Below are 12,553 nucleotides of genomic sequence, written 5' to 3' on the forward strand. Positions count from 1 at the left end.
TACATCTTATTTCGTAGGATCTGTGCTGTGATGGGTACCTAGTCCCATCTCCCTGCCTCCAGGAGCTAATTCGTGTGGCCGCTTCCACTAGGAAGCATTTCCAGATAGTCCTTCCTAGTCTGAGAAAGGAGATCCAGATCCTCTATCAAAACATTTCCCTCACTGGGTTGGATTGACTTTACTTAGGTGTCCCTGATTAATAGGCCCTCTTTGGAACCTGGCATAGAGAGGACTGGGATCCGACGGAATGATTGTGGAATGAACTGAAGTCAACTCTGGGAACACAGACAAAAGCATTCAGACCAGTAACTTTCAATTTCCTCAAAGAAGCAAGGATGCTAAAGCAACCTCTTGGCCTCTGCTCTGGCCACGCCCCCTTCCATATCTCTCAGCTCCTATGGGTGGTGAAGCAGCCCTCTTCAGCACCAGCATCGGGTTGAGTAGAAAGACCCACCTCTCTGCTCCTCTGGTGGGCGGGGAAGACTCAATGAAGCGAATGCTATGAAATTGGACGTTAGACGATGAGTTGGAGCCTGACCTTAAAAAATGAAGTGTAGACACGTGTCCGAGGAAAGGTTATTAAACCATCTTCTTTCCCCAGCTGTTATTTCCCACATTGCGTTGGGTAAGACATCATCGCTGCAGAGTGACCGTGGGTGTCTCCTCCGGCTCATGGGCACCCACCCTGGCTCTCCCCGAGAGCTTGAATGAATGGGGTGGGGGAGACTCGCGCGCATGAATGAGTGCGTGAGTGAGGGAGTGCGCGGGCTAGCTGGTGGGCGAATGGCGACCGCGCCGACTCGGCCCGGGGACGCGGGCGCGGGCTCCACTTCCCTCTCCCGCCAGCTGGTGGCCTCGGGAAGGTGGCGGCGCCAGCAGCGGCCCGATCTGGGACGGGCCGGGGCGCGGGATGGTGGGGGAAGGGGCGTTCCCGGCGGCCGCGCCTTCCGCGGCTATTGGATTAGTGGCCTTCAGGGATGAGCTCAGCCGGATCGGCTTTCAGCTGCAGCCTCCGGGCCGGCCGGGAAGGCGGGGAGCGGGCGGCGGCGGAGGAGGAGGGGGAGGCGGCGGCGGCTGCAGCATCCAGAGCTGGCCGCGGAGGCCGGCGCGCCCGGCGCACAAAGGCGCCCAGCCCCTGGGGAAGGCGATGAGCGCACCGTAGCCCGGGCCCCAGCTCCAACCGCCAAGGAGTGCGCCCCGGGCGTGGGGGAAGATGCAGGGCGCGCCGGGGGCCGGCGGCCGAGGTGCGGCCCGTGCGCCCTGAGCTAGGGACTCGCCGCCCTCCAGGTCCCGCGCGGAGCTTCGGCACGGCTAGCGAGCGGGCCTTGGCGCACCTCCGGGATTCGCGCAGAAGGAGCTTCCCCACTCCCACTCGACCTCCCGCGCCCTCCCTCCGCGCCAGAACGCCAACTTCCCCAAGAACGCTCCAACTCCAGGCCACCCTGCCAGGCAGAGGGGGCGCTGCTGCTGGGCGCGAGCCGTGACGACGCGCCCCTGGCCCTGGGGAGCTAACCGGCATCTTCGGGGTAGCTCCAGCGCCCCTGAGTGGGCGACGGTAGACGCCTCTCCCCGGAGTCAAGGACCTGCCAGGGCTGGCGATTCCTCCTGGGCAGACTCTTGCCCTCTCTTTTATGGTGAGTATTCTTCATCTTCTGGTGAGGGGCGCGCGGGAACCGAGATCTGGCCGCGCGGACCTCGTGCTGGCCGGCACTCGCCACAGCCAGCACTCCTGGCGTCTGTCCCGTCCAGGTCCCCGGGAATTCCTCTCTGCGGGCTGGGGCAGTCCAAGCTGGTTTCGTTTGTGCGCAGCCTTCAGGCTTTTGGTGCCCTAGGTTCGAAACCCACTGCTTCTCTGCGTAATGGAGACAGCACAAAAAACTACCCCCCTCCCCTAGGTCATCTTGCTTGGGTTTGGGTCCATGATTCACTGACTGGGTGACCTTGGACAAGGCACCAAACCTCGATTTCCTTATCCATAGGATGGGGATGACAATGGCACCCTTTTTGTAGTGCTATTTGTAGCATCTTTGGGGTGGTCCTCTTAATGTACGTAGACCTGTGCCTGGCACATAGGAGACACTCCATCAAATGTTAGCGTGCATTATTACTAGCTGTGTGAGTCCACGCGTGTCATCCAACTTTCCGGAGCTGCAACACATCTCTCGTGTATGTAATGGGGGTAGTAATTTCCAGGGGTCTGTTCGTCCGGGTTTGGGGGGTTGGGGTTCAGAGCTGTGCAAGTCCAGCGCCTGGCACGCAAGTAGGCGCTAATGAAGTGGTGGCTGTTGTTATCGCCTACTCTTGACGCTGGATAGTGAGGCTGGTCACCCAGTCCGAGCGCTGCTAGGGGCCAGTTCCTGGTCTTGCTTGGAGACAAACTTGGCGATGCTTAAGAAGGGAGGGGGTCCCGCGCTCCATGAGTCATGGGCAGGGGATGGGGGGTGGGGTCTGGGAAGGAGGAAGGAGGCCAGAGCCTGGAGCGCGGCAAATGTGTCCGCTTGGGTAGAGCAAGACGCGCCACGGGCTCAGAGCCAGGAGGGGACGCCGAGCCCAGGACCTCTCCCTGGCGGGAGAAGCCAGGGCTGGGGGGCGGGGGAAGTGGCTGCTCCCGCCTCCTGGATGGCGGAGCGTGGTCTGGTGGGCTGTTGCGGACTGGAAGGGAGAGAGGGGCACTTCTGTGCCGCCAGCGCTAGGAGGTGGAGAGCTCTCAGGCTGGAGTCAGGCTTGAGTTCAAATTCCGCCTCCACCACAGCCCGCAGTGTGACCTTGGGCAAGTGCTCTAATCTCTCTCTCGGCTCAGTTTCCTCCTCTGTCACATCCTCCTCCTGGGGGAGTTTTTTTTTTTTGGGGGGGGGAGGGGGGCGAAGATAGGAGTTCTCTCCTCTCTAGGAATCTGAGCCTCTAGGCTTCCACCCACCCTCTGCCCCCCTGCAATCAATGAGCATAAATCAGGAAGACGTGCCTGAGCCTGAGGAAAGCGCTATTAAGAGGAGAATCCAGGAGCTGCTTCCCCCTCCCCTGCCACTTCCATGTGGTCATTGCACCCGGGTAGAGACTATGGCGCTTTCCCATCTCTCCTTCTGTTTCCCCCGCCTTGGTATCTCTGTCCTCGGACCAAATCGTGCAGCATCTGTCACTGAGGCTGATAGGGGACCACTCATCCCCTCGGACCTTCATTTTTCAAAAAGTGCTGCTGATTAATGGAGTTTGTAGAAAGATACCATGTAAGTAGCATAATACAAACATGCTTGACACAGGGGCATAATCCTCCCAGATACATACCCTCTGATTGATTCCATTTTTAAAATTTCCTTAAAAAGTACCAAAAAGGGGGTGTTCCCTTCATGGCGCAGCAGAAACGAATCCGACTAGGAACCATGAGGTTGCAGGTTCGATCCCTGGCCTTGCTTAGTGGGTTAAGAATCCAGCGTTGCTGTGGCTGTGGTGTAGGTCACAGACGCAGCTCCGATCTGGTGTTTCTGTGGCTGTGGTATAGGCTGGCAGCAACAGCTCCGATTAGGCCCCTAGCCTGGGAACCTCCATATGCCGCAGGTACAGCCCTATAAAGACCAAAAAAAAAAAAAAAAAAAAAAAAGGACCAAAAAGGAATTTAAGCCATCTTTGTTAAACAACAAACAAAATTCAACTTGCTGGCTATGGTATTCATATACCTCCTCAGTAGGTATTTCTATTTTGTTTCAAAGACTGATAAACTCAATTATACAAAAAGAAAATCTACAGGGACATCACCATGGACAGTCAAAAGACATATGACAAATTGGGGAGAGAACTGTCATTCTTGTCACAAAGGGCACATCTCTTTAATGTGTAAATATCCTCAAGTCAACCAGAAGATGATCAAAAACAGACCATTAAGAGTTCACACGCACACACACACAAAATTTGGAATAACACTTCAATATATAACAAGATGCTCTACTTTACTCAGTACGAAAAATACAAGTTAAAAACCACAATAAGATCCATTTTCATGTATCAGATTAGCAAGTAATAATAACCATTTAGCAGAAACATCTTTTAAAAATATAAAGTAGATCAAATCCCTCCCGGTCTTAGCACCGTATCAAGGCTGCCAAGAAGTAAAATCCACGAGCCCCCAAGGCTATCCAGGTCAGGTTGTTGCCCCCTTCACCCCTTTCTCATCATTTTCTTCTCTCATTACCCTCCATTCCCTGGCCTTTCGGTTTTGTTCCAACACTTCAAGGACTTTTCCCCGTGCCTTTTTTTTTTTTTCTGTCCTTGCCTGAGGCCTATGGAAGTTCCTAGGCCAGGGATCCAACCCGCACCACAGCAGTAACCCAAGCCACAGCAGTGACAATGCTGGATTCTTAATGGGCTGCACTGCAAGAGAACTCTTCCTTTGGCTTTCATTAAGATTGGCTCCTTTTCCTCATTTAGACAGGGCTCACCTGGGGAGCTTCACTTCTATCCCAGAAAGTGGCAAGACCTGGGCCAGTACAGTTTCCCACCCTTTTGGAAAAGACCCAGTACTGCTCACCATACTGGGGCTCCTTGATTTTCCCTGGGTTGCCTGACCTGGTATTACACCTGCCTGACCTGGTTCTTAAAAGGCCCCATCTCTACCCATACAGGAATGAAGGGTTTCAGGCAGCCCCTTGGCTAGAACAGGCCACTCGGTGTAGAACATCAGAGGGTGTGGAGGTACCTGGAGCAAAGTTACCAGAAGTCTCTGCCTCATAGTCCTTTAAAAAAATAGGTACGTAAGTGCATGCATTTAACTTATGTGAACATAACTATACAGACTTGGCAGGAAAGATCAGCAATAAAAAAATAAATAAAACAGCAACATATTTTTAATAAAGCATGGTCCCTAAATAAGTCTCTCCTGGTGTATCTGCTGCTGCTCAGTTCAAGAAATAGTAATCTGTTCTGAGGCTGTAGGAAAAACATTTGTCTGTGCCAAGCCCTTTGGGAAATAGGATGGAAGACCCATATCAAGCATCATGAAACTTGTAGACCTTCAGAAGAACTTACCAGGGCCGTGTCGACTGCATGTGATTTTTACGTCACATATTGAGTTAATCCGCATTTGAAATGTATACTTTAGTTATGGGAAAAAAAAGTTTGTTGTTAAAAATGCAAACTATACAAGAGGCATGGAGTGGAAATGTATCCTTCAGCTGGACAATGCTTTCTAATGCAGCCAGAGGTAGCAGGTGTCCAACACAGCACTGGTCGGAGGTAGAGGCCAGTGGGGTGCTGGCCTCACCAGCAAGAAATGCAGCATGTGGTGCAGAAGACAGGATGGAGCAGGATGAGGTCACAGGGAGATGGGGGCATGCCACAGAGAGTGTCTGGCGCCTCTTGGGGATGGGAGGAGAGTGAATGAGTGTCAGCCAGGACACGGAGGTGTGGGCAGGATGTGGTTACTGGGGGCAGTCTGCTATGATTGGTTCCGATGTGGGCCATGCTGGGAGATTCGGCATGGGAGAAATAAGCAACAGTGGGTCTTGAGGACTCCTGTGTGCCAAATTAAGGGTGCAGTGTCTCCCTAGATAAGCCACCTGCAGAGTTGAATGACAGGGTAGGGGCGGGGTGGTCAGATTTACCCAGTGGCAGCATGGAGGGTGTAGAGGGTGGGTTGGGGGGCGCAGACTACAGTCAGAGAGCCCCACTGTGCAACTGTTTCGGTATTCCAGGCAAGGTCTGAACTGAAGAAGAGCTGAAGACATTGAGGGAGACCGAGAGACAGGGGGATCCAGGGCGAAATGGGAGCGTGCTGAGAGGAGCCTGGTTTGCAGAGAAGAAAGAGGCTGCCTCCAGTCCTGGGCAGGTGGATTCTGAGATGCCAGTGGCCCCTGACCACCCATGTCTGATATCTAGACAAGGTGGGCGTGTCCAAAGGGAAAGAGGCCAGCTGGCTTTACAAGGTCATTTGAAGGAGCACCTAGTCTGCAGTGGCCAGAGGCTTCCAGGTAGGTGGGTCTGGTACTGGGGAGAGAAAGTGGAGCTGGAGACCCAGTTTGGGAGAATCCGCCGAGGGCTGGAAATGCCAGTCATAAGAGAAGATGCGGACCAAGAGGAAGCTGCAGATGTGGAAGAAGCAACAGTGGGGGTGCCCCTTTTATGAGGCAGGCCAAGTGGACTCTGGAGCTGGGAGGTGGCAGGGAATTGCCCCAAGCGCCACACCTCCATGTATACACAGAGGCAGAGGCCCAGAGCAGCTCCCAAGTCACCCACCTGGCTTTCAGTGCTGTGAAATGTCATTTATGGGTGAGCCTGGAGCTCTACCTTCTCCAGAAAGGGAGGTGGGCTGAGTCCACAGAGATGTCTCATAAGTCAGTCACAATCTGTGAGATATGCAAGTCATACAGATCCTTTTTTTTTTTTTTTTTTTTTTGTCTTTTGGCCATTTCTTGGGCCTCTTCCCATGGCATGTAGAGGTTCCCAGGCTAAGGGTCGAATTGGAGCTGTAGCTGCTGGCATACGCCACAGTCACAGCCACAGCAACTCGGGATCCGAGCTGCCTCTGCAACCTACACCACAGCTCATGGCAATGCTGGATCCTTAACCCACTGAGCAAGGCCTGGGATCGAACCTGCAACCTCATAGTTCCTAGTCGGATTTGTTAACCATGGAACCATGACAGAAACTCCAGTCATACAGATTCTTGAGGCCAGAGTGGCTCCCTGCTATTTTATAATCTCTCTCTCTCTTTCTCTCTGGGTCTCCCTGCCTTCCCATTTCTTCAGCATCCTCTCTTCCTCTCCAGTGTATCCCTCAAATCTCAAGAATGCTCCCAGTGGAGTTCCCACTGTGGCGCAGTGGAAGCAAATCCGACTAGGAACCATGAGGTTGTGGGTTTGATCCCTGGCCTTTCTCAGTGGGTTAAGGATCTGGCATTGCCGTGAGCTGTGGTGTAGGCCACAGACATGGCTGGGATCTGATGTTGCTGTGGCTGTGGCGGAGGCCGCCATCTGTAGCTCCAATTCGACACCTACCTAGCCTGGGAACCTCCATATGCCATGGGTGCGGCCCTAAAAAGCAAAAAGAAAGAAAAAAATATGCTCCCAGAGATATCTCAAGCTTAAGAGAGGGACCTTCAGAAATCCCAGCAGGGTCCTATTATGACCGCCTAGACCAAGCCTGAGGCATGTATTAACTTCCCTTTTCCTTCAGGCCTCCAAAGTATTCAGACAGCCAGTCATACCAAGTAGGCAAAGTTCAGCTGAGGAGATAAATGAGGGCTGGACATGAAGATTATTGTGTTTTCTTCATAAAAGTTTATGAAGAGAGCCACCCCCCATCCCTCCTCCCAGCTCTGCTCCAGCCTGAGCCATGTTGGGCCTCACAGAGGCCAGCTGTCCTACGAATCCATCCACATGTGCTTGCAGCACAAGGGCAGCTGGAGTGGTGACCGGCCCTCTAGGAATATAGGTGGATGGAGGGCCTCTGGCCTTGCTGCCTCTGAGGTGTGTTTCTTTCAAATGACCTTGCAGAGCATGCTGGTTTGGTCACCCCCCCAGCAAACCTCTTTCAGTCCACCCCCTGCTCTTCTTGCTGGCTGACAGCCTGAGTTTCTGCCTTGGGGGCTCCTGGCTCAGTCACACGTGGGAGGATTCCCATGGAAACCTCACAAGAAGGAGAGGCGCGGGGAAGCCTCATTGATTCACGCTCCAGGAAGACTGGGCGTGAGACGGGTCCACCTGGAGCTGGACAGATGGCTTTCTTTGTGAGCTCCTGGGAAGAAAGGTCTTGCCCAGCCTGGTGGTGCATGAGCTCCGTGTGTGTATAGAGGGAAAAGCTAATGGATGCCTGTAAATAAAGACCTCAGGGGTTCTTCAGCTCATTCACCACTGGCAGATTGATTCGGAATGAGTGTCTTTTAATGGAATAGCCCCTCTACTTAACATCTGTACTAAGAAAGTCCTCGAAACACCCCAGTCGAACTGGGTCCAAGTAGGTGCCATTTGGCACCATGGCACACAGCTGAAAATGGAGGGCCGAAGATGTTAAATGACTTGCCCAAGCTCGTGGAGCTCTGTCCTCCTTGTCATGCCTCGGTGGAAGCTCTCTTCTTCCTTCCTTCTTTCCTTCCTTCCTTGGCTTTTTAGGGCTGCACTCAAGGCATATGGAAGTTCCCAGGCCAGGGGTCAAATTGGAGCTGTAGCTACCAGCCTATACCACAGCCACAGCAACACAGGATCTGAGCCACGCCCACGACCTACACCACAGCTCACGGCAATGCAGATCCTTTACCCACTGGGCCAGGCCAGAGATCAAACCTGAGTCCTCGTGGATACTGCTCAAATTCGTTAACCACTGAGCCATGACGGGAACTCCCTGGAGGCTCTTTCTAAGGCAGCAGGTTGCTTTTATTCCTTTGCTTGTGCTTGTGCACACAGAGATGTGCACTCACCACTTTTTCTGAGCCAGAGCTCTGTAGAGTCCTGGGGACTCTGAAGAAGAGACCCAGACGCTGCTCTTGAGTTGTCCCTGGTTCTGGTGGGAAGGAGGCAGCTGAGGCGACATCATAGCCCCTTGGGGTAAATCTGTGATGGAGACAGGTGAGGGTCTCTGAGGACCCGGGCTGGGGAGCTCCCCAGGGGCACTGATACCCAAGCTGAATGAATCACCCACGTGTGTGTATGTGGGACGTGTGTGCAAGGGAGGGGGAAGGGGTACAGAGGGTCAGAATACCATGTGTGCACCTACGTGGTGCCTACGGGAAAATCCAGGCAGGTTAGTGGGGATGCTGTGAAGGGCTTCACAGAGGGAGATAGGCCAGGAAATCATCATGGAGCATTTGGGGAGGATTAGGGTTAGGAGCTTGTGCTTTATCCTGAGAGCAGTGGAGAGCCTGTGGAGGATTTTAAGCAGAGAGCATGATTAGATCCGCTTTGCATTTTACAAGCACTGTCCTATATATTTGAAAGCAAGATGCAGTCTATTATAGGAACTCAACTGGTATCAAACTGAGCTGCTTTTTACAGTCCTTGTCATTATTCAGACCTGTCACAGAGTCTGACCCCTTTGGCGTGAGCTCTCCCCAGAGGGAAGTAATCGGGTCTTACACCTTCCCGTAGCCTCAGATCCCCAGGGAGGTATCCTTGCTGCTGGTTAAATGAAGGAATGAAATCCGCCCCCACCCCCTTCCCCAGCAAGTCCGGAGCCATAGGCTGCATTGAGGGGAGGGCATTTCACCCAGTTGTTACCAATTCCTGCAGCAGCCATGTCTCCTGGCAGACCCCATGCCTGGGTGAGCCCAGCAGATAAGACTCCGAGAGTGGGATTTTAGGTCCTGGGACTCTGAGGACTGAGTGTCACATTTTGCAAACTCCTTCTTAAGAAGTGTCACATCCATGCTTGGGTCTCTTCCTTTCCCCAACGGGTTGCAAAACACCTGCCAGGGTTCTGGGAAGGGCAATGGGCAATTTGAGTTTTTGTTTTCTTTCTCAGCCATCACCGAAGCCCTGGGGCAGATCCTTCTAGATAATGTCATTAAGCATCCCATCCAAGCATGGCCTAAGAAATTATGTTTGGTTTGAGGAACTGTGATGGAGGCATCCTTGGGCATCGTTCAGTATGCCCACTGCTTGCTGGGTTGAGAGATGATATTATTCCTACCAGGAAGTTAGATTCTGTTGTATCTCCTCCTCTGTGCCTGGCCCAGTGCCACGTGCTGTGGCAGAGACTAGAGGAGAAGGTAACAAGCACATACTCTCTCTGGCTGGAGGGAGAGGGCAGGAGCTGAGGCTGACTTGACCACAATTGTGTGGGTCCCAAGCTCTCAGCAGCACAGAGTCCAGCACATGGCAGCCATCCACCGAATGTTTGTTGAATGAATAAATGAGGACTGGGAGCAGGAAGGGTGCACAGTGGTATCTAAGAAGGGGCAGACTGGATAGAGCCAAGGGTCAGCAGCTTAGAGTTGGTGTTTGTGGCTGAACTACAGCCCACGTCCCCATCTCCTGACTCCAGTCCTGACCCTTCCCCTGCCAAATCTTCTAGAGAGAGCAGGAAGCCAGCATCTCCTTTCCACACCCGTGTGGGTACTCTGCCCTGCCTTCAAAGTTCAGTGCTTATATATATGCTTGGGGGTGTGGAATGAAGAAGCCAGGGGAGAGCTTCCTGTCCCCAGAGGCATGTACTCTCAAGGTAGAAAAAGCAGGTCAGTGGACCAGAAAGTCCTGGCTGGCTCAGGGGAACAGAGATGTGGTGCAGGCACTCAGTGGCCCGGGGGGATCAAGGCAGGCTTCCTGGGGTTGTTGGGCTCAAAGGCAGGACTGGGAAGGTGAGGAAGGAAGGACAGGGAGCCCCAATTGCCCAGACAAAGACATGAAGATTCACCTGTGACCCAAATTCAGGAGTTGTAACTCTGCATGAAGTGCTTTCTGTCTTCCAGCTCTGGCCTTGACCTTGTCTTCATCTGGTCATTCTGATCCTGACCACTGTCTTTAACAGGCTCCACGGGACCAAAATTAAGTTACTTAGCTCCTCTTTTATTCATTTGTTAGTTCAGTCACAGTTGCGGGAGACCGTAGGAGTTAGACCTTCCCTGGGGCGAGGACCACAGAGGCACTAAGTCCCAGCTGGGTGCAGGGGAGGTCTGGGTGGAGTAGATCAGGCTGGAAGCTGGGGACTTCCGTGCAAAAGTCATAGCCCCTTATTGTAAGCATTTATATTGATCTCTGCCCTTTGTGGCTATGAACCACCCTGCCTTTCGCCTCTGTAGCTGAATCCTAGTGCACAGCTTGGTGTTTCTTTAGGCTGCATTCAGGTGGTGAAATGGCAGTGTTGGAGGACACACAAGTTTAAAGGAGCGCTTAACATTCACTGGGTGCAGAGTTCCCATCGTGGCTCAGCGGAAACGAATCTGCCTAGTACCCATGGGGTTCAATCCCTGGCCTTGCTCTGTGGGTTAGGGATTTGGTGTTGCCATGAGCTGTGATGTAGTTTGCAGACACGGCTCAGATCCTGTGTTGCTGTGGCTGAGGTGTAGACCAGCAGCTACAGCTCTGATTCCACCCCTAGCCTGGGAACCTCCATATGCCATGGGTGTGGCCCTAAAAAGACAAAAAAAAAAAAAAATTCACTGGGTGCTTCCTAGGTGCCCTGTGCTATTCCAGACATTACAGATGGGCTCCCCTGATCCTTGCAAAGACAGGCAAGGTTAGCACATAGATGGAGCACTTTTCAGATGAGTCTCAGAGAGGTTAAGCCCTTGTCCAGGGCCTAGCAGCCAGGAAGGGATTCAAACCCTGCTGTTGGTTATATTGTGCTGGCACTAGTTTTCCATAGTGGATGGCCAGTAGTGGAGACCAGCACTCAACTCTTGAGTCCTGTCTTGGGGGGAGCAGCAAAAGGGCTGTTGTGTGTCCACCTCACCACCCAGGGTGAGCAGCTTTTGAGGTCCCTGCATGACCCTGATGGGGCAGAGGCCTTGAAGCCAGAAAGGAAAGCTCTGTGCCCTCCATGACCAAGTGTGGGTCTCCTCTGGGGCTGCTGCTTGGCTGCTGCTTTCAAAAACATTCAAGGCGTCTCTTTAACAGTTCCAAAGTTGGCATGGTTGTGCACAAGGATAAAGCAGTTTCCCATAGAAATGCCTTATTTGAGCCACATAGAGCTACTTACCGTTGGTGCCATGAGAGGCCCCGTTTCTGAACTTTGTGGAGAAAGATGGGAGAGCACAGGCTGGTCCCATCGCAGCCCTGGGGTCCATGACAGCCCTACCCCTTACTGGCTGTGGGACCCTGAGGATCCTCTCTGAGCCTGCCATGCCTGCAAAGCATAGTCATGTGCCTGCATAGAACAAGTGCAGATGTTTAGGTTAGTAATGGACAAAGCCCAGCCAATGCAGTGGGGACTCTGGGTTCAGGCTACCCAGGATGGGACCAGCTGTGCCATCTTTTAGCCACATGGCTTTGGTCAGATTGCTTCTTCTCTAAACCGCCATTTCCTGGGCTGTTAGAATGGGAGCATAGTGTCTTTAAGTGAATTACAAAAGAGGCAGATCCCACCCAACTCCTCCCAATCAGATGCCCTTGGGCACCTGCACACACTCATAAAGACAGCTCTGATGAGGGTTAGTTTTGGTGGGTTGAATCCCCACCAAGCACGGCTCCCTGCATCACTCCCACATTCTCTTATTTCTCATAACCTGGTTGAGAAAAGGCTGGGTGAGGGTTGTATGAACCTCTATGGTGAGTAGAGAAAAGCCAGTTGTCTTATAAAGCTGAACTGGACTGTCCAGTTTTCTTGTTTGGTCTTTTCTAGGGCCACACCTGCGGCATATGGAAGTTCCCAGGCTAGGGGTCCAATCAGAGCTGTAGCCACCGGCCTACACCACAGCCACAGCAACGCGGGATCCAAGCCATGTCTGAGACCTACACCACAGCTCACAGCAACGCCGGATCCTTAACCCACTGAGCAAGGCCAGGGATCCAACCTGCAACCTCATGGTTCCTAGTCGGATTCGTTAACCACTGAGCCACAATGGGAACTCCTGGACTGTCCAGTTTTCTTACAGACACGATCCTCCTACTCCAATACCTCTTCCTACTCCCTTTAC

At 52.9% G+C, this 12,553-nt stretch overlaps 1 protein-coding gene across 7 annotated transcripts in view; it reads left to right on the forward strand.

Moving 5' to 3' along the window:
• Window positions 1-1,031: 1,031 nt before the first annotated feature.
• The window catches only part of SPSB4 (splA/ryanodine receptor domain and SOCS box containing 4), a 77,574-nt gene continuing 66,052 nt past the window's right edge, over window positions 1,032-12,553 (forward strand). For 3 of the 7 annotated variants that reach the window (XR_014824037.1, XR_014824036.1, XM_084989873.1), the window contains exon 1: window positions 1,032-1,634. The gene's annotated coding sequence lies outside the window, so the exon portion shown is untranslated. Of the gene's footprint in view, window positions 1,635-4,613; window positions 4,739-5,681; window positions 5,958-12,553 lie in introns of all 7 variants that reach the window. The other 4 variants (XR_014824038.1, XM_084989875.1, XM_084989874.1 and 1 more) reach the window with 3 other exon arrangements.

The sequence above is a fragment of the Sus scrofa genome, chromosome 13, assembly GCF_054392235.1.
Source record: "Sus scrofa isolate SSC_HxYL_T2T_F1_AM1 chromosome 13, Sscrofa_HxYL_maternal_Yorkshire_Landrace_v2.0, whole genome shotgun sequence".
NCBI classification, from domain to species: domain Eukaryota; kingdom Metazoa; phylum Chordata; class Mammalia; order Artiodactyla; family Suidae; genus Sus; species Sus scrofa.